Raw genomic sequence first — 24,963 nt, forward strand, 5'->3', positions numbered from 1 at the left:
GGTAGCCCATTTGAAAGTCGGCTAACCTAATCTAACAAAAAAAACGAAGTTTTGTATCGTCAATTGACATGACTAACTAAATTTATAGCCTGTCATACCTTTATTACTTTGATTATTGAAATCGTTGCGAAAGCAGTTCTATTATTGTCACCGTGTAGTTCCGGCAGTATACAATTAAACATTTCATTTCATCTCACCGAACATTTAAGCGGTTACCCGTATAGTGCTTATTGAAATCAAAATACATTTTGATGTAATAGGCTTTTCAAGCTGTTTTGAATATATTTTATACAGGATTATAATAAATTTAAAGCTACCACTGGTTACGAACGTAGATTCTTCTGAGAAACTGGCAAGAAACTCGTTCGTCACTCATCCACCATTTCAATTGAATAGTTATATCAATCAAATATACTAAAATTTCCGACCCTAATACTAATACTAAAAGAGCCGATATGGTCCAGTAGTTAAAACTCGTGCATCTTGAATTTTCATTCGTTTAATTAATGTTTATAATATATCTCGCAATCAGCGGTGAAGAAAAACATCGTGAGGAAACCTGCATGTGTCTAATTTCAATGAAAGTTTGCCACATGTTTATCCGCTTACCGCATTGAAACAACTTTGAATAAGCTCCAAATCTTCCCCTCAAACAGGAAGGCCTTTTCCCCAGCAACGGGACTTTTACTGACGTTTAAATCAAGAAATACCAACTTCACGCCTTTTTATCATCTCCATAGCTCTCCGGGTTACTTTGTTGAAAACATCTTCAACTCTTCTATCTGCGATGCTTCAAAACTAAGTCTTCCTGTTTCAATATTCGGTGACAAATGAGGATTCCATTTCAAATCTAATGTGACTGCTAAAATATATATAAATACTACAAGAACTGCTTAATTTTTCTATCAACTTTGGTTGATAGCCTATGAAAAAAAGAAAACAATTCGTTTTCAGAGGGCATTCTTAAGTAAGGTGAGATGAACTGTCCGTATATTTTTGCCAAATCATTTTTCCTGCGTCCTACATTTCATATAAATGGGATTAGGGCAGGCGAATGTTGATGAAGGAGCTGTTTAAATGACACTACCCTTTCAAGCACTTATTGATGTAATCGATAAACGTTTGTTTGTAATTACACAGTCTACACTACACAACTATACTAGACATTGCTGCGTTAAAACATACTATGACGGAAAGGTAAGCGATGGTTTTAACGCAGTTTATACAATATAGTATAATATAGAACAGACAGTATTTTTTTAGTTTTTTCCCGCGGTTTCGTTCGCGTTTTTAGGTTTGGTTGTCAGGTACGAGGCACAAAATTAGTATGTTCTTCCTAGACTTTTGAGTTTGCTTCATACCAAATTTTTCATACCTGATATATCGGTATATTTTGGTCAATTCATACAATGTCTTTATAAATGTAAGGCTGTATTTTATACTGATGTATAAGCTTTATTATTAAAATGTATCTAGTAGTTTTTGCGTGAAGTAACAAACATCCATACATACAAATATTTACCTTTATAATATTAGTAAGGTTTGTTTAAAGAAATCCATCATGAATATCATATTTCACAAATCCTACCTCACCTGACTGTACACGACAAATAGCATTACCAATTTTTTCTATTAAGATACCTTACACATACCAAGATATATCAGAATTTATACAGCATACAATCTACGCATTTTCTGGCCGTAAAATATATTACCGAGTACATTTTTCATTAATTAAATCGTAAATCTCAAATATAAGATCGTTTTAAAGCCACGAATACTATGACCTTGAATATACGCATTATCCGAATTTTCTCAGAACACATCGATCGTCTATAATATAATAAAGAAACAACCGAGGCGACCTCTTTTCTTCCCATCAGGTAATCCAATATTTAGTTATTGTTTTTGTACTTCACAATTATTAGTTAAAGACGACATTTCCTATACCAAAATCGTTAGCAAACTTCCTAAGGATTTCATTATGGACGAAACTGTAAGATTTACAAGGAAAATCTTAATTTAATAAATTGTCCTGTATATAACAAATGCTATAAATGAACGGTATGAATGGTACACCTATTTGGGACACGTCATATATGTTTATTGTAATATAGTATTTTTTTTTTTTGTTTCTTTTAATCCTTTTTTTGTATCAATTCATTTTTTATTGTTATTTTTTTTTTATGTTCTTTTATGTAAATGTTAATAGTAATTTAAGTTGTTTTTTTTTTTGGTTAACTTTTTTTTATTTTCTTTCTAATTTTGAAGTAACTTATATATATATATTTATATTTTTTGTACGGTCCCAAATAAAAGTGTTCTTTCTTTCTTTTCTTTCTTTCTTATAATATTAGATAGTAAATATCTTAACCTCGACATTTGGTTTTATGTTTCCAAAAATGTATTCCTAGGAGAATAAAAAGGGGAAAAACCTAGAACTTCAATTACACTTTTATGATACAACATTTCCATTCCTAACCATAAACCGTACAGAATTGAAATTGGCATAGATATATTTTATACTACAAGGACAATATATTAAAATCGATTCCCGAAATTTTACCCCCCAGGGAATATAAAAGACGGAGATGAGAATTGTTAGCATTCAGAAGACTTCCATATTTTATTACGTATTGTATATGCATGAAATTTGGTAGTTATTTTTCAACAAGAGTATGCTAAAATGATATTTTAGGGGTTTTTTTATTTAATGTTAGTTGTAGTATTCTTGCTGGTCTAGTGGCTAGATATAAGGAGGCAGGTCCCAAATTCCTAGGTCCAAACCACAGGTTGGGCTGATAAAGTTATTGGATTTTTCTATCAAAAAATTCTCATTTTTCTTTTTCTCCCCTGCTAACAAACATAACACGATTTTATTGTAACCGAAATTTTTAACATTTAAGTTCTTTTAATAATATTAACGCTCTATTGACCATTTTTTACGCTAATTTATTTTTTAATTTTTACTATTATATAACGTTACTTTGCTTCTTGCATTCTGCTCACTAAATCCTTTCATTTAATACCCATATCACAGGACTGGCTATCAAAATGATAAATCATCATTTTGCAGCGTCCGTCATATTGGATTTAAATTGAATTTAACGTCATATTGAATTCAATCGCTATTGAGATAATCTTGTATTGTCACGAGAAACATGTGTGCAAAATTAAAGTTCAATCGAATACCGAAAGGTGTATAATACACCTTTCGGTATTTAACTTGATTTGATTTCAGGCATTGGGACAGGTCAAATCAAATCAAATCAAATTCCTTTATTCGATAAAGAAGCATTACACTTACTTATTGATTGACAAATTAAACACTACCGGTTCGGAAATGAAAATACCTGAGAAGAACCGAAAAGCACTCAGCGGATCTTTTTTTGTCAATTTGTTATTATTGATGAATATTTTTAATTCAATATCAAAATAAAAATCCAGGAGGCGATTATTTAATTCCCAATGTATACTATCAACCAGTTACTCACAAATTCCTTTCGCACACAAACGTTATTTAATATATATTTTTTAAATTGGCAACAGATAAACTAAATAAAAGCTTCTCAAAATACTCTTAACTATACTACTTTATTTCTGCACGAACGAAGAACAAAGATTAGTAAGAGTATGTCAACATAATTTGTAATCGTTAGATTTAAAAATAATGTCGAAAAATTGTATTCATAATGTAACTGAAAGTGTCTGACATAAAAAAAAACGGTTCTATATCTGGCCAGATTTATTATAAAATATCAATATTTTTTAAACATCCGGTAGCAAATATAGAAATCGTACTATACGATTAATATAAATATCATAGCTTTTGTATGAATTTAAATATTTTCTTTGTGCATTTCTTTATCATAAATCTCTGAATATTATATTGTTACGAATAAAAAACAACGCTATTTATTTCTGCTACATATAAACCCATAAATTCGAATTGGTCCTTCGTCGAGAATAAGCTCTAAATCCCTCTCTTTAGTCGAAGATAACCCCTCCACCATCTTTATCGATAGTCGAGATGACTGTATAAATTAAAGAATTCGAAAAAGGTATAGAGGGTTTTTAAGAGGTATAATAACGTATGTAACAATGTTTATTTGTTAAAATCGATGTCATTTTTTATTAAAATATTCGATAAATTATAACATTTGATAACAAACCCCCCTAAATTACCTCAGAAAACAAAGAACCTAATTTAAGATATCCGTCTAATAGGTTGTATGTATTGAACAAAAACATTGGCAAACTATTTTTTATGATATAGGTAGGTGGAAGAGCAAATAGGCCACCTGATGTTAAATGGTCACCACCACCCATAGACAATGGCGCTGTAAGAAATATTAACCATTCCTCACAGGATCACATTTTTTGTAAATTTAATCTTCTATATATCTTTAAAAAGTAATCCCTTTTTCTCTCGGTCACGCTATAACTTGAGAACGGCTTTACCGATTTTTTTCTTCTTCTTTTAAGTTTCCTAATGCTTTGTTCTTACGGAAAGAATAATTAAGAAAAACAAATTAGGAAATCTTCAAAAAATTGTTTATGCTGTTTTAGCAGTTTTTATGAGTATTTAAAATTATTAACGCCAGTTCGAATTGAATATTAATAGCTAAGACAGGACAGTGTCTGTCAGGTCTGAAAGTAATATGAGATTTATTCAATTAACTTTATCGTCTATGAAAAAAAATCCTCCAGCGTAATTCCTTACAATTCTGCTCCAAAACATTTGAATCAGAACAAATTAATTAATCAAACCAATCAATGCTAAAAGAAGATTTATTTATTTTTATGATATAGGTTGTCGGATGCGCAAATGGTCCACCTGATGATGTAAGTGGTTACCATCGCCCCTAGACAATGGCACATTATGAAATATCAATCAATCCTTTCATCGCCAATGCGCCACCAACCTTGGGAACTAAGATGTTACGTCCCGTATGCCTATAGTTACACTGACTCTCTCATCCTTCAAACCGGAACACAATAATACTCGGTACTCCTGTTTAGCAGTAGAATATCTGATAAGTGGGTTGTACCTACCCAGACGGGGTAGCACACAGCCCTATCACCAAGTAAAATGATATAAAGTATGTTAAAATAACAATACAATAAGGTTCAATATACAGCTTTTAGGTTGAAGAAACATAAAAAAGATAAATTCTTGTTTTATCACGGCTTTTCTCTGCTATACATGTATTTTTATATATATATTTATTATACATATAAACCTTCGACTTGCATCACACTATTTACTGTTGAAAAACCGCATTAAAATCCTTTGTTAGTACTTACGTATCAACGCCACAGGACCAAATAATACTTATATTGGAGCATTCGCAGATCTTTTTTGATACGGTAGCGTTAATACTTAAGTACCACTTTGTGTTATGCTACGTAGAGATGAACATGAGATAATAAATGTAAGAAAATGCAGATAAATGCCGCGAAATGGACACCACACAGTTTCATCTAACACACAGCCAGCGTTGGCTTTTAGTTATGACCACACATTATACTAAGTCCATTACGTGTAAAATAAGTTCATTTAAAACGCAAACAGTATTTTTATGTATATTTAAATGGACAAAGATAAAGTAGTTCAGTAACGTTTACAAATACATATTGTTCTCAAAGTTTTAGTTATGATTGGAGTCGAATTTCGATCACTGAGTGAATACCAGTTATTTCAAAACGGCGCACGAGTAAACATATTCACCCATAGATATGAATTGTGTTTGAAATTCCCGTGCAAATACTTCTATCTGGATCTAAAATCGCTTATGCCTGTTATGACAATGGTTCGCAATCCAATGAAATCGGAATACGACGTAAGAGGTGTTGCTGTGTTATAGAAGAATAAATAGAAACCTGTGAGCCGAGATGTCTCAGTATTTAGAACGAAGACTTTAATTGATTGCCATTGCAGGTTCAAACCCAAGCATGCATTTCTATACTTGCTCGATGGTGAAAACATTACGTAATCCATTAAACCGAATTATAGCAGTGCTGTGAAACTGGTTTAAAACCTTTTATTCCTAATGAGAGGGTTAAATAAAGATAACTCCATCATGAATAGACTGGCATTCAATCTAAATCAGCATAAGAACCCAGAATTCTACTAAGATCGACTGTCAACAACAACAAAGAAAGAAAACAAGGAGACAACAAACCAAAACCGTCCAAAATTATAATTCTTATGCTGCCTGGAAATAAAAACAAACAGACGACGACGACAAACCGCTACGACTTGGAAACCTTCAAGAAAAGATAGAGTACTCGTTCCTTAAAGGCCGACAATGCACCTGCAAGTGTTGCAGATGTCCATGGGCAGTAGTAATCACTTTCCATCAGGCGAGCCTCCTGCTCGTTTGTCCCCTATAACATAAAAAAGACACATCAAATATCAAACTCCACCACCAGTAAGTGATGTATATCAAGTGTATATCAAGATCCAGAAAATAGTAGTGTAATATCAAGATCCAGAAAAAACACTAAGTCTGTGGAAATTCAAAGGCAAAATTTAATAAAAAGCGAGAGAGATTCTTGTGATTGATATAGCCCGTTTCTTTCTCCCACCAAGACAGACTTTCAAAAACTATATAAACGTTTTATAATCGAGTTTTGTTTATTAATATTTACTAAAAAAATAAAAATGTGTTTTAACCTCTAATAATTACAATATAAAATATTTTTTATCATTCTGAACACAAAATTAACTAAAGATTTCTGCCTGAGAAAGAATTAAAATTCTATTGATGTTTGAGGTTTATGAATACAGTTAACTTTCATAATAATTGTCTAAATAATTCCACCACAATTCCAAAAGTTCCACAGATTTTTAATTACTTCCATAATCATGTTTTGGGCTAGACGTAAAACTTTAAACCTATATATTTATGTAGGTATCTATATTATATATATCTACTAACTTAATCGTTTTCATTGAAGGTAGTTCTTAAATTAATTAATGTTTTAACTAATAACACTTCGTGACTAATTAATTAGAATACAATTAAGCAAATTGCTGTTAAGCACTTCACTAATTACGAATACATTGATACCACATTATATACATAAAGCATCATAGATCAAATTAAAAGACAAACGGTTATTATTTTACGGATACTAACGAAAATAAAAATACAATAATAGATATTTACTTGATGCTAAGATTTTGGCAAGCCCGTCTGGGTAGGTACCACCCACTCTTCAGATATTGTACCACCAAAAAGTAATACTTAGTACTTTTGTGTTCCGGCTTGAAGGGTGAGTGAGCCAGTGTAACAAAAGGCACGAGGGACATATCTTAGTTCCCAAGTTTGGTGGCGTATTAGTGTGATATAAGGATTTTTTATTATTTCTTACAGCGCCAACGTCTATGGGCAGTGGTGAACACTTACCATCAGCCCCTACGCCCGTTCGTCTACCTATTACATAAAAAACAAGTTGTAATGTGGTTAAATGTTTGCTATAAACGCTTGAGCGGTTAAAAAGATTCTAATATTTTTTTTTTTTTTGTATTAAATTCGAATGTGATGATACTACATTTGAAGAGCATTTTTCGACAATTAAGAAATTGTCGATATTTTTACGATATATCTTCGACGAAATATATTCAGATAATTTCAAGACAAGAATTTCAACAAATATTTTCGTAGACTTATTTTGGTTATCCAATGTATTGTTTGTTCTTTGAAAAAATATAGATACTGTTGATTATTTGCATATTTTAATAATGAGGAAAATGTCCTAAACAATTTTTGTTAGCAGACGAGCTTCGTCCGTGTGAAGAACAATTTTATTACAAACCGAGGCTAAACGTTGTGACCTTGAAAAAGCAATAGATGAGCGAGCTTTGTCTACCTACCAAAACCACAAGTAAATCCATTTAGACTTCTCGAAATTGGCCTGAACAGACAGACAAAAATTCAATAAACAGATTTTACACACTTTATATTTTTATGAGTACCGAATAAAAAATACCTAAAACCTAACAATATCTACGGAAATAAAACAATGCTTTCGATCCCTGAGGAACTCCGAAAAATTCAAATTCTGATTACGACTTAGCTATCCTGACTTCGTAGAATAAGGTTCTAAATAACTCTATTCGCTTACACGGCGCACGTCAGTGAAACTCCTAGTCATCATGTCTTTTTACGAAATCTAACACAAACGTCATCGAATTCCAGTAATTTTTCAGAAAGCCAAAAATCACACACACAAATACACCCATTACCCATGAATCATTTCGTTCAAAAATCCGTCTGATAATTTTTAATTTTACCGCGATCAGAATGACAGACAGAAGAAAATGCCTTTGTGAATTTATTTTATAACTAGCTGACCCGGCAGACTTCGTACTGCCATAATCGATAAATAAAAAAGTTAAGCTTTCGTATGAAATAAATTTTCAAACAAACAATAGGAATTCGTAATTAATAAAAAAAATGCTTGATATAAATGAGGTTTTATTATTATTATTTTCAATTAATTACATGTGTAAGTATATATTACACATGTAATTAATATATAATTTATTATTATATTTTATTTTTGGGCTACTGTATTTGTCTTTCATGGATCACAAATGAAAAGATACGCCAAATTGCTTCGTTTCTACTTACATAGCAACCCATCTGGTACTGTGATACTTCATAATTTGCATCGTTTATAGCGAAGACGGCCATATCGCTACCTTTGTTAACATTACATATGTACTTTAGACTTCACAGAGTTACAATGTTCTACATTAATGTGAGTTTCAAAAGCTTTGGACAATATTGGCGAGTATGGCACAATCCAACGATTGTCTCCATCAACATTTTGTCCTTTTACCCTCACAACTTCCAATCGACCATTGTCCGCAACTGATCGCCGACGATACAATGAGTATCCATCATTTCCCCTGATGGTTTCAGCAATCAGGTCTCTTGGGAATCGCTTGGAACACTTGCCGTCGACCATACAGTTGAAAACTCTATAGATACATGGGTATCATGTGTTTGGTAACTACTATATGCAATTTTGGGTCAACTGTTTCATAGCATTTATAATTAATGTATTTTTCAGATCGAAGCTGTCTTTGGTTCAATCGGATGTACCTATATCAATCGTTCAGTCTCAATTGACATGCATGTCAACTGCAAACTGATGGAAAAGCACCTCAGAATATGATAATAATAAGATTTACTTCACCTTCACGGATCATGAGTCTTTATGAATAGAAATTCATAGCAATAACTTTTTGGGGGCACCTGTTTGGCATCAGCGCCTGTTACTTGTGTAACCATTTTTATATTAAAACGGTACCCATCGTCCCCCTGCCAGACGATCAAGGAGATTGTAACACATCATAAGTCCTGTGTGTTTCAGATACATGTTTCAAATCATTATTCCGACGATGAAGCACAATATCTCTAGATTGTAAATTTTCTCCTACAATGACATCATCCATTTCGTCAATGGTGAGCGAATTAAACCTCCTCGTGTGTCATCGGCTTCATTGGCATCGGCTCATCGGCAGGTGTTTTGTCAGCTCGAACGACAATATTATAGCTTTCGGATGGCATTCATTCCAATGCTATTTTGAACGTGTTTACTAAATTGTTGTTGCGATGAAGAAAATATTGTAATTCATGGACAATGGTTCTCTTCACTGTTAGATTGTGAGCACAACGCCTACCAACTTTCGCATCTGAATTGCCCATAAAATAAATTTGTAAAAATAGATGATTTGCATCTGGTAGTGGTAATAGCGCCCCCAAAAAGTGATAAACTTGTCCTTGTATCGGTAATTTTTAAAGATTTGTATATAATTATTTCTAATACATATTTCAAACCAATTCCAACTTGAATATTATAAAAAACTATTATAGCATAATACCTTGAAAGTGGGCATGATGTCATCTGGAAACAGCTATTATATTTTTGAATGTTGACCAAGAAGTGTTGATAATCATTTCTCATCCCAGAAACTAAAGAGCGTAAGGGATCTGGTGGTGCGATCAATTGTGGCAATTTTACTTTGCCTCCAGCACAACATAATCCAGCAGATTCACCACTGTATTGTAATATCTTACAATATATACCAATTAATGTTCCCCAATTTTTACCGATTTTTCGGCACAATAATCTATTGCTGGATCACAGTGGAATGCAGGATCGTTTTAAAATCACAGAAGCACTGAGTCTGCGAGATCTCTCAATTTAATTATGTTACTAACATTTAATTTTATACGACTATTTTCTCGATCTGTTACTTTCTGGTCATTAGTACGGTTAACACGTGAAGTAGCTCTTCGCATATTTGATTGACTGCGACGACCTAAGTCAGCTCATGTTCTCCTCAGCATCGTAAACAAAGTAAGATAAATTCTCGCGCACTTTGCGGTAAAGTGTCATTATCACAAAAGTTAAAAAAGAGCACATCGCAAAGGATCACCGAAGTAAAAAAAAGTTCTCGCGCACGTAATAGTAACCGTCACTCACAAAGATAGAAGCAAAGAGTATAATAATATATAGGGGGATAGAAGGATGCAGAATGCACTCTTTGTCATGAGAGGAATCAATCGACAGTAAAGGTTCGATCTATTTGTTGGTTGGTTTGTTGGTTACCATGTTGCAAAAATATGATTATGGCGTCGATAATGACATAAACTAAACTACTATGTTATGACATAAACTAAACACACTAAACATCGATGTTAATTGATGACATCGGTGTTTTTTTGTAAACTTTGCGTCGTCCTAAAGGGAAGAAATTATTAAATTTGAGAAATAGATGTAACGATGTTTTAAATAAACCAAAATCAATTTTAAAACATCTATGTTTTATTGTCTAACATCGAGGATCATCGAAAATCAATGATAATCGACCATCCCTATTTCTAAGGAAAAACAAAGTTGTTTTTATTAAATTCCTAGCATTATTATCATACTTACTCACCTTCTAAACCTTCCCTGGACTTCCACAAATAATTCAAGACCAAAATTAGCCAAATCGTTCCAGCAGGTCTCGAGTTTTAGCGAGACTAACGAACAGCAATTCATTTTTATATATATAGATAGATATGTAAAGATAATTACATAGGATTCGATGCGTCTAGGATACATCTCTAAAAAACTAACTACTAACTAAACTATACCTATGATAGTTATAATGATGTCATCCTGACCAATTTCGGCCAATCTCAAGTGACACCAACCAACTACACAAGACATAATAGTGCACAAGCGTGTCATAATCTTTACTTAGTATAAAATAAAGTTGCTTTCTCTGTCCATATGTCCCTTTGCTTCTAACTAATGCGTAGTGTGGAAAAAATATTGATTTTTATTAGATAAAGATCCGATCTTTGTGATTCGTTGTGTTTCATTTCATTTTGTGGTAGGGCTTTGAGCTAGCCCGTCTGGGTCCCATCGACTTAATACAAATTCTACCTCTTAACAGAAATACTTAGTACAGTTATGTTTCAGTTCGTAGTGTGAGTGAGCTAGTGTAAATACAGACAAAAGTGTCACACAATGATGGTCCCCAACTTTAATGTCACAAAGGCATAGTTCTTACAACGCCAATATCTGAGTGGTAGAAAACGCTCACCACCATTTAACCGTCCGAATATCTTATAAAAAAATAGAAGATTTATCCAAGCAATTTAGTTAAACACCTTTTTAAAAAAAGCAACAAATGTGTGTACAAAGTTTCAGCGCAAACGTTTCGCTTGATTTAGTTTAAAATTCAATTGCAAGTTTTAACCTTGTACGTAAGTTTTGAATTTGCAACCGAACCGTTATATCAAGGTAATATTAAAATTTAAAAGGTCAATGAGGATTATTTACTAAGTATATGTAGATTGGGAATTATTCTTCAAGATGATCATTGAATTAAATTGAATGAAATACGTGATTCTAAGGTTTGTTAATCTTAATTCCTACTACGATTGGAATAGCCTATACACAAACGGACTTACGTGCCCAAATAATTACATTTGAGACCGACAAAAAAGGCTTAATTTAAATACAGATTAAAAATTTAGTTTTGATTCATGATACAATATATTTTTAGCATTGGTAAGTGCAACATATTTTGTTAGTAGACTTAAAAGCGCGATGAAAAGATGCCTTGATGTTATGGTTGCTATTTGTCATATATAAAAATATTGTCTATTTAAAGTTGGTTGGTTAAACGAGAAAAAAGAAGCTCGGAATGTTGTGATAAATTACATCGGAATGTATATAGGAAGTATTACTAGTGAGGGCACTTGTGTTTGCAATAATACTTAAAATACAGAATTACAACGATCCCTTAATTAAGTCATGTTATTTAAACCCTATATGTTTCCCACTAAACAACTTAACACTGCCCCTGGGATACTTTCTGTCAGAAAGTTATATATTTTAGGCATAGTTATAAGAAAGTATAAATCCGTACCTTTTAACACTCTTAGCAAGAGAAATAAATATGATGTTGCAAAAACACCTCGTACGAGAACGAGAACAGCTTTTGCCCAGAACCAATACGCTTCGCAATCAAGTTACTTGTATAACGAGATTAACAGGAAACTTAAAATATTAGTTGATATATTATGATGGGGTAGAATCACTATTAAAATGCATGTTATAAATACATGTATATATGTCGCATCCTCCGCACGTTCGGGCCCAGATCGCTGCTCAAATAAACCTGTTAACGGACTTCTCAATATCTTATTTTACGGAATAAAATCGGTAATAACAAATGAATGAATGACAGCTCCATTGAAAAATCCAGTTTTGTCTTTTCGCAAAATCGATTCCATCCAATTGTCCACTTGACATTTCTATATCGAGAATTTATTAACTAGCAACACCGAGGCATAGTTCTTGATCGTATTAACAAGTGGCGTTGCTCGTTCCTCGATATATATATATAATTTATGTAGGTGCAGGACAGAAACCCCCCAAACACACACACACACAAACACACACACGCTTATAATATATGCTGTTTTAAGATATTGATATGGAAGAGCGGTGTCTTCTGGCATCTGCTGCACTTAAAAGAAGGCTCCAACCTTTACTGTTTATACCGTAATAAGCTGAATAAATATTATTAATTTTTTATAATTTATGTTAGCTGTTCCCCCCCCCCCCCCCCGTAAGCGGAGGCTGTGTCTGAATTCGTTCAAGAGGATTCAATAATCAGTGGTACCATTAGTAACATTGAAGTCAATTTAAAAAAACAAATCATATAAATCAATTTGATAATTTTAATGATATAAAATATTTCAATAACTTCGATGTTAAATAATTTTAATTAATTATACGCACTCAATTAATTTTTTTAAGTACATGATTTCGTAATTCGATATTACCTTACTTCAATATTATTTATATTTAAACAAGTCTGTTAATTTCTACAAACCGTAAATAGTTCATGAAACAAATTTATTGTAATTTGATTTGAATATACTTTTAGGCTGCATATTCTATTGCCTTGTTATTAAATAACAAGTTTTTTTTTTTAAAGTGTATGTTCTTCTATACCCTAAAAAGTTATACTATGAAGGAGTTTTTATTGAAGGAGAATTTTGTTAATTAATTATACAGTTATTCTCTTTCTGAATTTGGTCTTTGACGAATGAACGTACGTATTCATATAACTAGTTGTCGCACGCGGCGTTGCGCGTGTTACAGAAGTGCATATGTTACGTGTAGCTAACCAATGAGTTATTCCAGACTACGATCTATATGTGAGCCAATTTCATTCAGATCCGTTCAATCGTTCTACTGCGATTGAGTAACAAATATCCGTCCTACCAAACCTTCACAGCATCATTACATAGTATAAAACAAAGTCGCTTACCGCTGTTTGTCCCTATGTATGCTCAGATCTTTAAAATTGCATATCGGATTTTGATATGTTTTTTTTATAATAGATAGATTGATTCAAGAGGAAGGTTTACATGTATAATACATGCACATTATACACTAGTAAAGAAACACTGATAGTTTTAGAGGTTTCTGAGGTGATGTCGTAAATAAACACATTTTTGCGCGTACATTGCAAACGCTGGCTGAACCCTACGAGATATATCAAAATAATGTACTACAAAAAACATCCGAACTTCAATAGAGAAGATGGTTGGAGACTTTCTAACACTTGGGATCCACTTATTAAAAATTTAAAATCCCAAATCCAACAGACTGCAAGACCTAAAGATACAGTTAGTGCCTTCTGCGTGCAACCGGAACGCTACTCAAGATATCAATTAAGAAATCGTTGGCGGTAGTTGTAAATAATATTTCTTTTTAATTCGAACAGACAAATGTCACCTTAGTCTGCCCGTGACCACGAACACTGCAAAGTGCTCGAAACGTCGGGATGTTAAAATAAAAAAAATAATTAATATACGCGATTAAATCCGTTAAAAAACTAGTTTTATTTTAATGTACTACAGTTTTGTACACCTTAAAAAGATCTTTAAAAAAAAGTCCATAATGGTATATGTCTATCTCTTAGGGATAACCCACAATAACCATTTTTAATCCTTTACTTTTTACAAGAAATAATGGCTTATTTTCGAAGCGATTTGAGACAATACAGCATTAATTCTTATCAAATTAAGGACCTTAAATACATTGTGCATTTAATATTGATCAATATGGCCCTTTACAGCATGTATATTAAATGAATATTTTCGAAAATATTACAGGTTTGTATTGTCTAATGAATGAAAAAGCGTTCAAAATGCTTCTGTTGCGAAATTTAAAAAAATTGTTAAGGAACGCTTGTGTGCGAAAGGTTACTATACAATTAGTGAGTTTATGTTTGATAGCACACCTTGGGAATGAAACGATCGCCTCCTGGCTGTTTCTACTCATATATAATTATGTATATAATTAATTTGACCTAAAAAAAAAAAAGTCCCGCTGAGTTTCTTTCGCCGGTTCTTCTCAGGTCAGGGTGTTTTCTTTTCCGACCCGGTGGTAGTGTTTAACTTGACAATCAATAAGAAAGTGTAATACTTCTATATTGAATGAAGGAATTTGAGTTTGAGTTTGAGTTTGTGAACGTTATAAGACAGTCTGTAGTAAATTTAGTATCAGCATTGCACCCGTGCGCAGCCGGGGTGTGTCGCTAGTTTATAATATTAGTAAGATTATACGTATTTAAGTATCTCTTACAGTTATCTTCGTAATTTAATTTTTAGATTTAATTTCAATTCCAACGCTAACCAACTTTCTTAAGCTTAAGTATAATACCAAAAACATAATAAGAACTAATAAGACTAATCTTTATAATACTTTATTAAATCATCCGAACGAGAGAATAATAAATTGAAATAAGCGAACTTCCGACACGCGTTGCAATGACTTTAATTACCGTCGTATATCACACGAACACCATATACTTTAACAGTACTAGGAACGGAGAACCACTTATTTTATTATATGTATACTAGCTTTACTTGGTGGTAGGGCGTGCAAGCCCGTCTGGGAAGTTACCACCCACTCATCAGATATACCCACTCAACAGTACTCAGTATTGTTGTGTTCCGGTTTGAAAGGTGAGTGAGCCAATTTAACTACTAGCGCAAGGGACATAACATCTTAGTTCCCAAGGTTGGTGGCAAAAGGAATGGTTAATATATCTTAAAGCGTCTTTTTCTATGGGCGGTGGTGACCACTTACCATCAGGTATTCCATATGCTCGTCCTCCAACATATGCCATAAAAAGAAACAAAAAAAAACGCTAAACACGGCAAACGTTGCTCTGCCTTTTTTATATACGCTCACATTATAAGATTTTGTCCGATTAATTATTTTGATCGCAAATACACAAACCTTATAAACTGATATATTAAATCTCTCAAGCTTTAAACTGAACCGCCAAACAACACAACAATAGTTATGATGTTTGGCGGTAGAATATATGAGTTAATGGTACCTACCCAAACGGGTTAGCACAAAGCCCTTATACCAAGTAAGATCCAGCGATATATAGTGAACAAGAAAATAGATAGCAGTAAAAAATAACCTTCTCAATTTAAATTAAAAATGGGCAAACAGTCTTCAAGTCGTTTTTCTTATACAGCTATACCAAAATCCATATTTATTTATAAGGTATAATATATTGGTACACTGACAAATGACCTTACAAACTGTAAATTTAATCAAGCAAAATGATGGACTAAAAATAATCTCTTCCAGAGAACCTGTGGAGTACTGAGACGAGATTAAATGAAGTGAAGTCGTTAAAAATACGTGCACAAACTAATAGCGGACTTAAGCATACAAAACAAAAAATAAACTTATACTTAGCCATATCACTTTAAAAATAAACTATATTAGAAACAGTTTGTACCGTAATGGCTCAGTGAGAAAGACGTAAATCTTAGAGATAGGATTCGAACCCAGAAGTCCCATGGCATTTTAATAGTTTTTACTGAATTTGTCTTTAGTTATTTACGTACTTGGCGGAAAAAAATAGCGGAAATTTTTTGGAATGAGGTCCAAACCAACCCGCCAAGGGAAGACGAAGTTGTAGCCCAGCTGACAAAGACTAAAGACTAACATCACTTTCCTTTTTCATAGCTAAATTTCGTAATCAAAAACCGTAGAATTCGAATTTTAAATCAATCAAGCGTTCTACAACAGACACAATTGTTTTTGAAATTCGAATTCCGAAATGATACACATAATGTTTTCTACATAACTTTTTGTGTCTTTTAGTATATCTGTGCACAGACTATTTCGCCAATCAGATAACTTTAAAAGTTTATGAAGTAGGTGACGTTTGTGTTGTCATTGAACGTTATGTATAGACAATGCGTGTTACGTTTTATTTATTATCCAAAGCCCTATAAAAGTGTATTAATTACAAACAATATAATTGTTTTTGCGACTATTGTTTATTTGGTTTTATGTTTGATGCAGTCATAAAACTTATAACGAGACGCGAACACGCATTGTATCTTCTGTTTCGACGGCGAAACGTTTATAAAACTCCTATTTTTAATTTTAACGCTAAAGTCATTATATAGGAGTTACGGAGTATCTGAGCGGAGATTGTCCAGTGATTAGAACACGTGAATGATAACCATAGATTGTGGGTTCAAGTCTGGGGAAGTACCTGTCTGTATTTGTCACGAAGCTCGTGCTGTGGTGAAGGAAACCATCGTGAAGATTGTGTTGGATGATGAAGCCACATCTAACCTCCATTGGACCATCGTTAATAATAAGCTCCAAATCTTATAATAGGTATTGCACACGGGTAAATGGGTCACCTGATGGTAAGTGGTCACCACCGCCCAGATAGAAGAAATCTTAAGCATTCCTTACATTGTCAATGCGCCTACAACCTCGTTCTACCTAGTAATCAGAAAAAAATACTGTTTGGCGATATGGTATCTGTAGAGAGGGTGGTACCTTCTCAGGTGGATTTGGACAGAGCACCCAGTAATAATATAAAATATCATTTAGACAAATCTGTGTTAATCATCTGTGTTAAGTAGAAGACTCGCCGTTTGTTAATTTATTCGTACGAAATACTTAACTGGTCGCTTATTTTATCGCCTGTCTTTTTTCAGTCGTTCGTATTGAAAGAATAAATTTCACTTGGGTTGTTTTTCTTTTGAATGAACATTGAACTGTGTAACGATAACGTGACGTAAGTAACTTCTGAATTTGAAGAGAGGATAGATACAATTTTCCCTTTTTATTAATAGTATTATAAATGAAAGCTTAGTTTAAGTATTTGTTGGTTACTTAGTCCAGTTCAACGACATGATTGATTTCAAAGTAAATTTCGTGGTAAAGTAGGTAGGATTTTATTTTTAAAATAACCTTGTTTATTGAAGCATGTGGGTAAATACATCTTATAAATAATTAATTTAATTGAATATACCTTAGATACGTGTCTTCTATATTGAGTTATTAGGAATGTATTTACATAATATTTGTTCACATCGTTTCTGTGATATGTGTGTCAACTTGCATTGATACAACATGGTTCATTAAATTTCAAATATTTTCTTCAATAGATTGTACAGGTCTTTTATTCTAGATTTTTTTTTATTTACTTAACGATAGGGCTTTGTGCAAACCTGTCTGGGTAGGTAAGTATGAGTGGATACTCCATATATATTCTACCGCCAAACAGCAATACTTTGTACTGTTGTATTCGGTTTCGAAAGGTCTAACAGCCAGTATAACTGACAAGGGAGATAAAATCTTAGGTAACACATTGGCAATGTAAGGAACGCCAGTGCCAGTGCCAAAGTCTATTAGCAGTGGTGACCACTTATCATCAGGATGATTTGCCCATCCATCGACCTATGTAATTTTACAATATACACAATACAAATATAAATTGTTATAGCAGAGAAGATAAGTGCATTTTCAACTTTCATATAAAAAATCAAAGAAAGAATTTAAATACAAACTCACTAACAATTACTACCTAAAGACATAAAGCTTAATAGTCAGTTGGATTCAGTTCGCAACGAATATTTCTTTGCAGATTAAAATAAAAAATAAAAAACTGCTTTGAACATTTATTTGCATTCAGAATTAAAAAAAAAAAAAAACAAATATATCTTTCCTTTGACTAATCGTATAAAACTTCATATTATTTGGTAAAATATTTAAAAAATTCAAAGCAATGTAATGTTCTCGTATGTATATAAAAACGATCAGTCTTCACGGGGTGTTATATGTACCAGCTATATCAATCTAAGTTCAGTTAAACAAAATAAATTTGAATGCGAAATGTGTTACTCTTTTTATAAAAGACTTAATATATTGTCCGCTACAACGTACATATGTTTCTGTAAAACAAATGTTACAAAAAATGTCCAAATCGTAAAAATTCTCGTTGAATTTCGTGTGGATACTAATGTTTAGCGAGACGGTATCTTGGGTATATTATATGGTAATGGCTTGGAAGATATTAATGGTGAGAGTTATCAAAGAATAGTATATTTATCGTACCACCAACCCGCAATGGAGCAGCATGTTGGAATATGTTCCAAAACCTCCTCAAAGCGAGAGGAGGTCTTAGCCCAGTAGTGGGAAATTTACAGGCTGTTAATGTCATATGTAAATATTTCACGTACTATTTAAAAAATTGGTAATTTCTGATGATGTACATTCCGACTGGTGGTAGCTTTACATCCAATATGATCTCGAAAATGGTATAGCATGACTTGATAAGGCTTTGTCCAAGCCCACCTGGATGGGTATCACGCACTCATCAGATATTCTTCCGTCTAACAATACCTAGTCTTGTTGTGTTCCGGTTAGAAGGATGAGTGAGCCCGTGTAAGTAACTAACTAACAGGCACAATGGACATATCTTAGCTTCCGAGGTTATTGGCGTATCGGTGTGATGTAAGTAAATGTTATGTGCGGTGGTGACCACTTACCATCAGTCGATCAATTCGCCTAACTATTACATAAAAAAAAATTGTACGTCCTATTTCAACCCGTGTAAAGTATATTTTGAAGCTTGAATGTAAATATTATTGCCATTATTTCACTGTAGATTTTTATTTTATTTTTTCGATATAAGATGACGTGACAAAATTGCTTGATATTGAACGAATTATATTGTGATTTGATATGATTTATAGCTTCAGTATAGATGAAAAACAAAACAGCGATAAGTCGTTTGGTTTTTAATGCCGGCTCCACACTCTCGCCGAGGACACCCAAAAATAGTGATATAAAAATAAATTCCGGCATCTGAGAGAATGCGTCCCTGACGTCTATCAGTTGTTCTTGATTACTGTTACAATGGAAAATAAACAGTATACATAATGTAACGTCACAAGATGGATTTAAAAAAATATATTGTTTCATGAATCATGATAAAAATTTAATATAACGCATAATTATGAAATGAGATTGATATTACAGTCTTTGATGCCATTATTAATTTGTTGTCAGACGATTTGCATACAGACATATAGTCACTCATCATCCTCCTGCCCTTATCCCAATTTTATTTGGGGTCGACGTAGCATGTCTTCTTCTTCTACTTCTCGGTCTGACGTCATCTCACAAGTAACTTTCATTCCAGCCATATCGTCTTTCACACAATCCATCCATCGCTTCTTTGGTCATCCCTTTTATCTATATCCATTAACGTCCACAACACCTTCCTCACAACATGGACCTCATTCCTCCGCATAACATGCCATGACAGCCGATTTCCACATAGCTTCTCATTTACCGGTTCCATTTTCCAACTTCCTCTTATGTACTCAATTGAATCAAAATAGAGGCATAGTGTTACTTTTAATAATTGCACAATCGTAGTTAGCCGTGCATTCCGTCACCGCTATGACAGCTAATATTTCAGTACTTTTTATCCATGAGCGATGAACACGTGAACTAAATGGGACTATAGCTATAAACGATTACGAGTTTAATAACATGTTTTTTGAACTGTTGTCAGTGATAAAATTCCGGCGTGAATTCACGCAGTAGTCTGGAACTCGCTTTAGACAACAGGTTAGTGCCCTTTTCTCCTATATTTCTCAATCGATTATCTTCATTTGATAGACATTGACGAGCCTTAATGTTATGATAAATAAATATTTCGCAACATGACATGCAAATTCAGAATTGTTTCTCTCAAATTTTCAATGATAAGTTTTATGGTCGAATTTCAACCACTGCAAGAACACTAATACTGTTAAAATATTAAAATGATCATTATAATTGTCATAAAACTATTGATATATCTTTCGATCACTTTCGTTTTAACTATCTTACTGCTTCTGATATGAGGTCAAGTGTATTAAATATACACATATGTACAAATTTACAAAAACCACAATTTTTGTAACTTCGAAAAATATCACTATGTACGTTAAAATTTGTGAAGGACAAAGTAACGACAACAACATAAAAATTAAATTTGTAGAGCCGACAGTTCGCAACAACTCAAATCCAATAATAACCAAAGTTCAAACCGAAGCAAACAGATGAATTATTTAGCGAAATAAACATGAAGTACAAATAAGGCTCGCTTGGAAACAGTTCCACGCTTATCTTTTTCCCGTGGAAATTTACACACTTAGAACTTTTGTTTTCTTGTTATCGATCTTTCTTTGAAGCTTCAGAGACAGGAAGGTTATTATATAGGTATTTCTTTTTATATATTTAAAGCTGTAATGGCCCAATGACTGGAACATGTTAATCCAAAAAAGGGTTCATTCCTTAAAGACCTTCTATTCACTTTCACTTTTCATCAAGTGAGTCTCCTGCTCGTTAAAAAAACAGTTGTGAGTTTCAACCGGGTTGGATAAAATTTAGCCAAAAGCGTATCCATCAACTCGTGACGTAGAAGGTTTATTACACATAAACCTTCTTCTTAAGAGGAGAGGCCTTTGTCTAGTACTGAGACCTTTAAGGTTTGTTACAAAAATAGACATATATTTACGAAAAATGTGCTGATTTTTTTTTCACTGAATAAACATACTAATTTTCAGTAGTATATAATGCAGATGAAACTAAACCATGAACGGAAAATGTCTTCTATCTGATTCAGGCTGCTGGCTGAACGGCATTTATTAAAATTGTTAAGGTGATAAATCTTAAATTAAAATTATAAATAATACAATATGTCTTAACATATAATATTTGTACTTCTCATAAACAATATTAACAGCCTGTAAATTTCCCACTGCTGGACAAAGGCCTCCTATCCCTTTGAGGAGAATGTTTGGAGCATATACCAGCACCTGTGTCAGAATTTCGTTGAAATTAGACACATGCAGATTTCCTCACGATGTATTCCTTCACCGCCGAGCACGAGATGAATTATAAACACAAATTAAGCACATGAAAATTCAGTGGTACTTGCCTGAACTTGAAACTGCAATCATCGGTTAAGATACACGCGTTCTAACCACTGGGCCATCTCACCTCTCATAAAATCCTTTTGTAATGCATACATCTTTGTTTCTTAATGGCCCCGAACTAGCATAAAATGAAGCAATATATTACGATCTATGCGTTCGTGATCGGACCATCGAAAACTGTATTCGAATTTATTTTGTATCGTCTATTAGATTAGGAGACAATAAACAATGATAGACGGACAAGGGTATAGTCATTCTATACGAGTTGCGTATTTTTATTGGAAGCAGTGAACCCGAAAACTATTCATCCTTGAATGAAGTAGAAGCTATATATTATTTGTATAACCACGTAGATGTCTTTTATTTATAAAAAAAATTGAATGGGTATTTTGCGTCATTCTAAATTCTTAAGGACAATGGTTGGCTTTTATTTGAAGCATACATATATTCTTCAATAAAATCTTGCTGGTTGCGCTTTGTGGAAGCTAGTTTGGGTAGGTACCTCCCACTATTTTATATTCTACCGCCAAACAGCAACACTTAGTATAGTTATATTCCAGTTTAAGATAGATTGAGCCAGTGTAACTATAGGCACACTGGTAGTGCATTGGCGATGTAAGGAATGGTTTATATTTGGGCGGTGGTGACCACTTACAATCAGTTGGTCCATATGCGCGACCGCCAACACATCACATAAAAAAACACCTACACAATACACAATCCTTCAAATATGATAAAGTCTTTTTATAATCTCGTCTATTTTTAACTTAAAAGATAACGATTATTTTGGATTAAAGATATTTTATTTCTGTCATATATTTAGGATTCGTTCCATATAAGCCCGTGGGTGTCGTAAGAGCTGACTGAGGCAATTTTCTTTAAGCTCATCCATCAATCCAATCGCAAGCGTCTCAATCGCCCTTAAAGTGTCGGAGTACTGTCGGGGGGATTGTTAACAATAGCCTTTCTTTTTCAACATTTCTTGAGAGATGTTCGGCTAATTTGTCGTGTAATAGATATAAAAGGTTTACTCGCAATCCATATATAAATTAGTAGCTCTCTTCCGAGTTGTCTAAGGTTGTACGGATTGCTAGTCAGGCGTACATGTCAGTCACCTCCTCGTGGTGTACCCTGGGCAACGGGGCCGGCTTGAGCTTGCTCTTCGGCCACGGCTAAGACTGGCGGGAGGGATGCCGCGGGGCTGCTCCTGGTACGTCCCTGATCGACGTCACGGCGGATGTGAGTGGCCTCGTTGGCTAGTTGGGAGTGGGAGGGCTCGCTACTCGAGCCTCCCAGGTGTTTTACACGGCGGTTAGCGACGGAGCCTACCATCTTATCCACCGCAGAGCGTCAGCTTCGTTGACGCCCAGCCACCAGTGGCGGACTCGGGGGAGTTCGCCACATTCCCACGTGGGGGATAAGGGGGAAGGCGCGCACTAGGCGCGCTCTCCATGAATATTCAGCCGCCTTACGGCGGCTGCCGCTGGTGGAATCGCGGTTGCATGCCCTTGGCGATGCCGTGGCCTCACCACTCGGTGGCATGGTGGAAACCCGAGGATGGTTTTAGTGGGTAGGACAGGGCATTAGCACTAGCATGCCCTGGCGGCATTAGTTCCCGGTTGAGTCCCACATACCGGTCCCGGTCCCCCGACCAGGCGGCAGGCGTAAATGAATTTCCTCCTCGTTAAACAAAAAAAAAGGGTTGCTAGTCAAATGTTGGACATAAAAAAGTACCCCATGACCTTCCTCGGAGTTCAAGCTTACTTCGAACCCAATATCATCAAATGCGTTTCAGTACTTTGGCGTGAAAGAGCAACAGACAGACAGAGCGACTTTCGCATTTATAGCCTTTTTTTTTGAGACGCACAAATTATTTTGCAAAATTCGACCTCGAGAGAAACTTTGTAGTATTAAGTGTACTTTCTCTATATTTATCTGTTAAATCAAATAAATATAGTCATCTACGTTCTTGAGATTAGACAAAAATATAAAGTTGATAAGATTTACAAAAATATTTACGAAAAGATTTGTGCCTTTAACAAAATCAATATTATAATATTTTTGTACGAAGTTACGACTTGTTACGTTTCGTTGTTGTTTACAAAATATAAAGAACGTCATTGACGTCATTTTTTATAAAAAAAAAAAAAAACTAAAAACTGACATCAAAGGTTTCCCTAGTTGTTTCATATTGATGAAATGAATAACGATATTATACCTTGGAGCTATACTGAACCCATCGAAAAATATTATCAATATCCGTTCACAAACAAAAAATATATACTGGAACATATGTATGTAAATAAGAGTAATATACATGCAGACGAACTGAGAAGTTCCTTTCGGTCGGATAAAATATTTAGAATATCCGATTAAAAGTTCAAAGGGAACTCCACGAATTATTTTCAAACAAATTTCAAAGTATCACAATCGTAAAAATGTCTTAAGTACAATACATTTTTGATACAATAATGATTTTCTTTAGATTTTCACGTAATTATTTTCAAACAAATTTCAAAGTATCACAATCGTGAAAAGGTCTTAAGTACAATACATTTTTGATACAATAATGATTTTCTATAGATTTTCACGTAATTATTTTCAAACAAATTTCAAAGTATCACAATCGTGAAAAGGTCTTAAGTACAATACATTTTTGATACAATAATGATTTTCTTTAGATTTTCACGTAATTTTTTTTTATCTTAATCCCAAATTCAGCCGTCTGGTATTTTTTTGGATGTGTTGAAATGATTGCGATACTGTAATTTTTATCTGAATTCCGGCTTATCGGATTTAAAGATAATTTTCTTTTTTTATATTAAAGTTTCATAAATAATGAAATTTATCTAATTATTTGGAATTTGTTTTATTTTCTCTGTGGTCACGCTTCTTACAGATGCGCCGCCCGCAGAATTTAAATGTTAAATCCATTACGAATTTACATTTGGTTGAATTATTCCACTAGTATTTAGTACTTTCCACAAAAGCAATGTTCAGATAAATATATCTTTAACTCTGAAGTGTCCTTATCAGCGATCTCGAGTGGATCGCCTACTGCCCCGCATACTTTGATAACGTTCGGTAAACAATT

General features: G+C 33.6%; 1 protein-coding gene across 1 annotated transcript in view; it reads right to left on the bottom strand.

Moving 5' to 3' along the window:
* LOC125071589 overlaps nucleotides 1-24,963 on the bottom strand; it is a 131,420-nt gene that overhangs the window by 71,211 nt on the left and 35,246 nt on the right. The window lies entirely within an intron of this gene.

This window comes from Vanessa atalanta, chromosome 19 (assembly GCF_905147765.1).
Source record: "Vanessa atalanta chromosome 19, ilVanAtal1.2, whole genome shotgun sequence".
NCBI classification, from domain to species: domain Eukaryota; kingdom Metazoa; phylum Arthropoda; class Insecta; order Lepidoptera; family Nymphalidae; genus Vanessa; species Vanessa atalanta.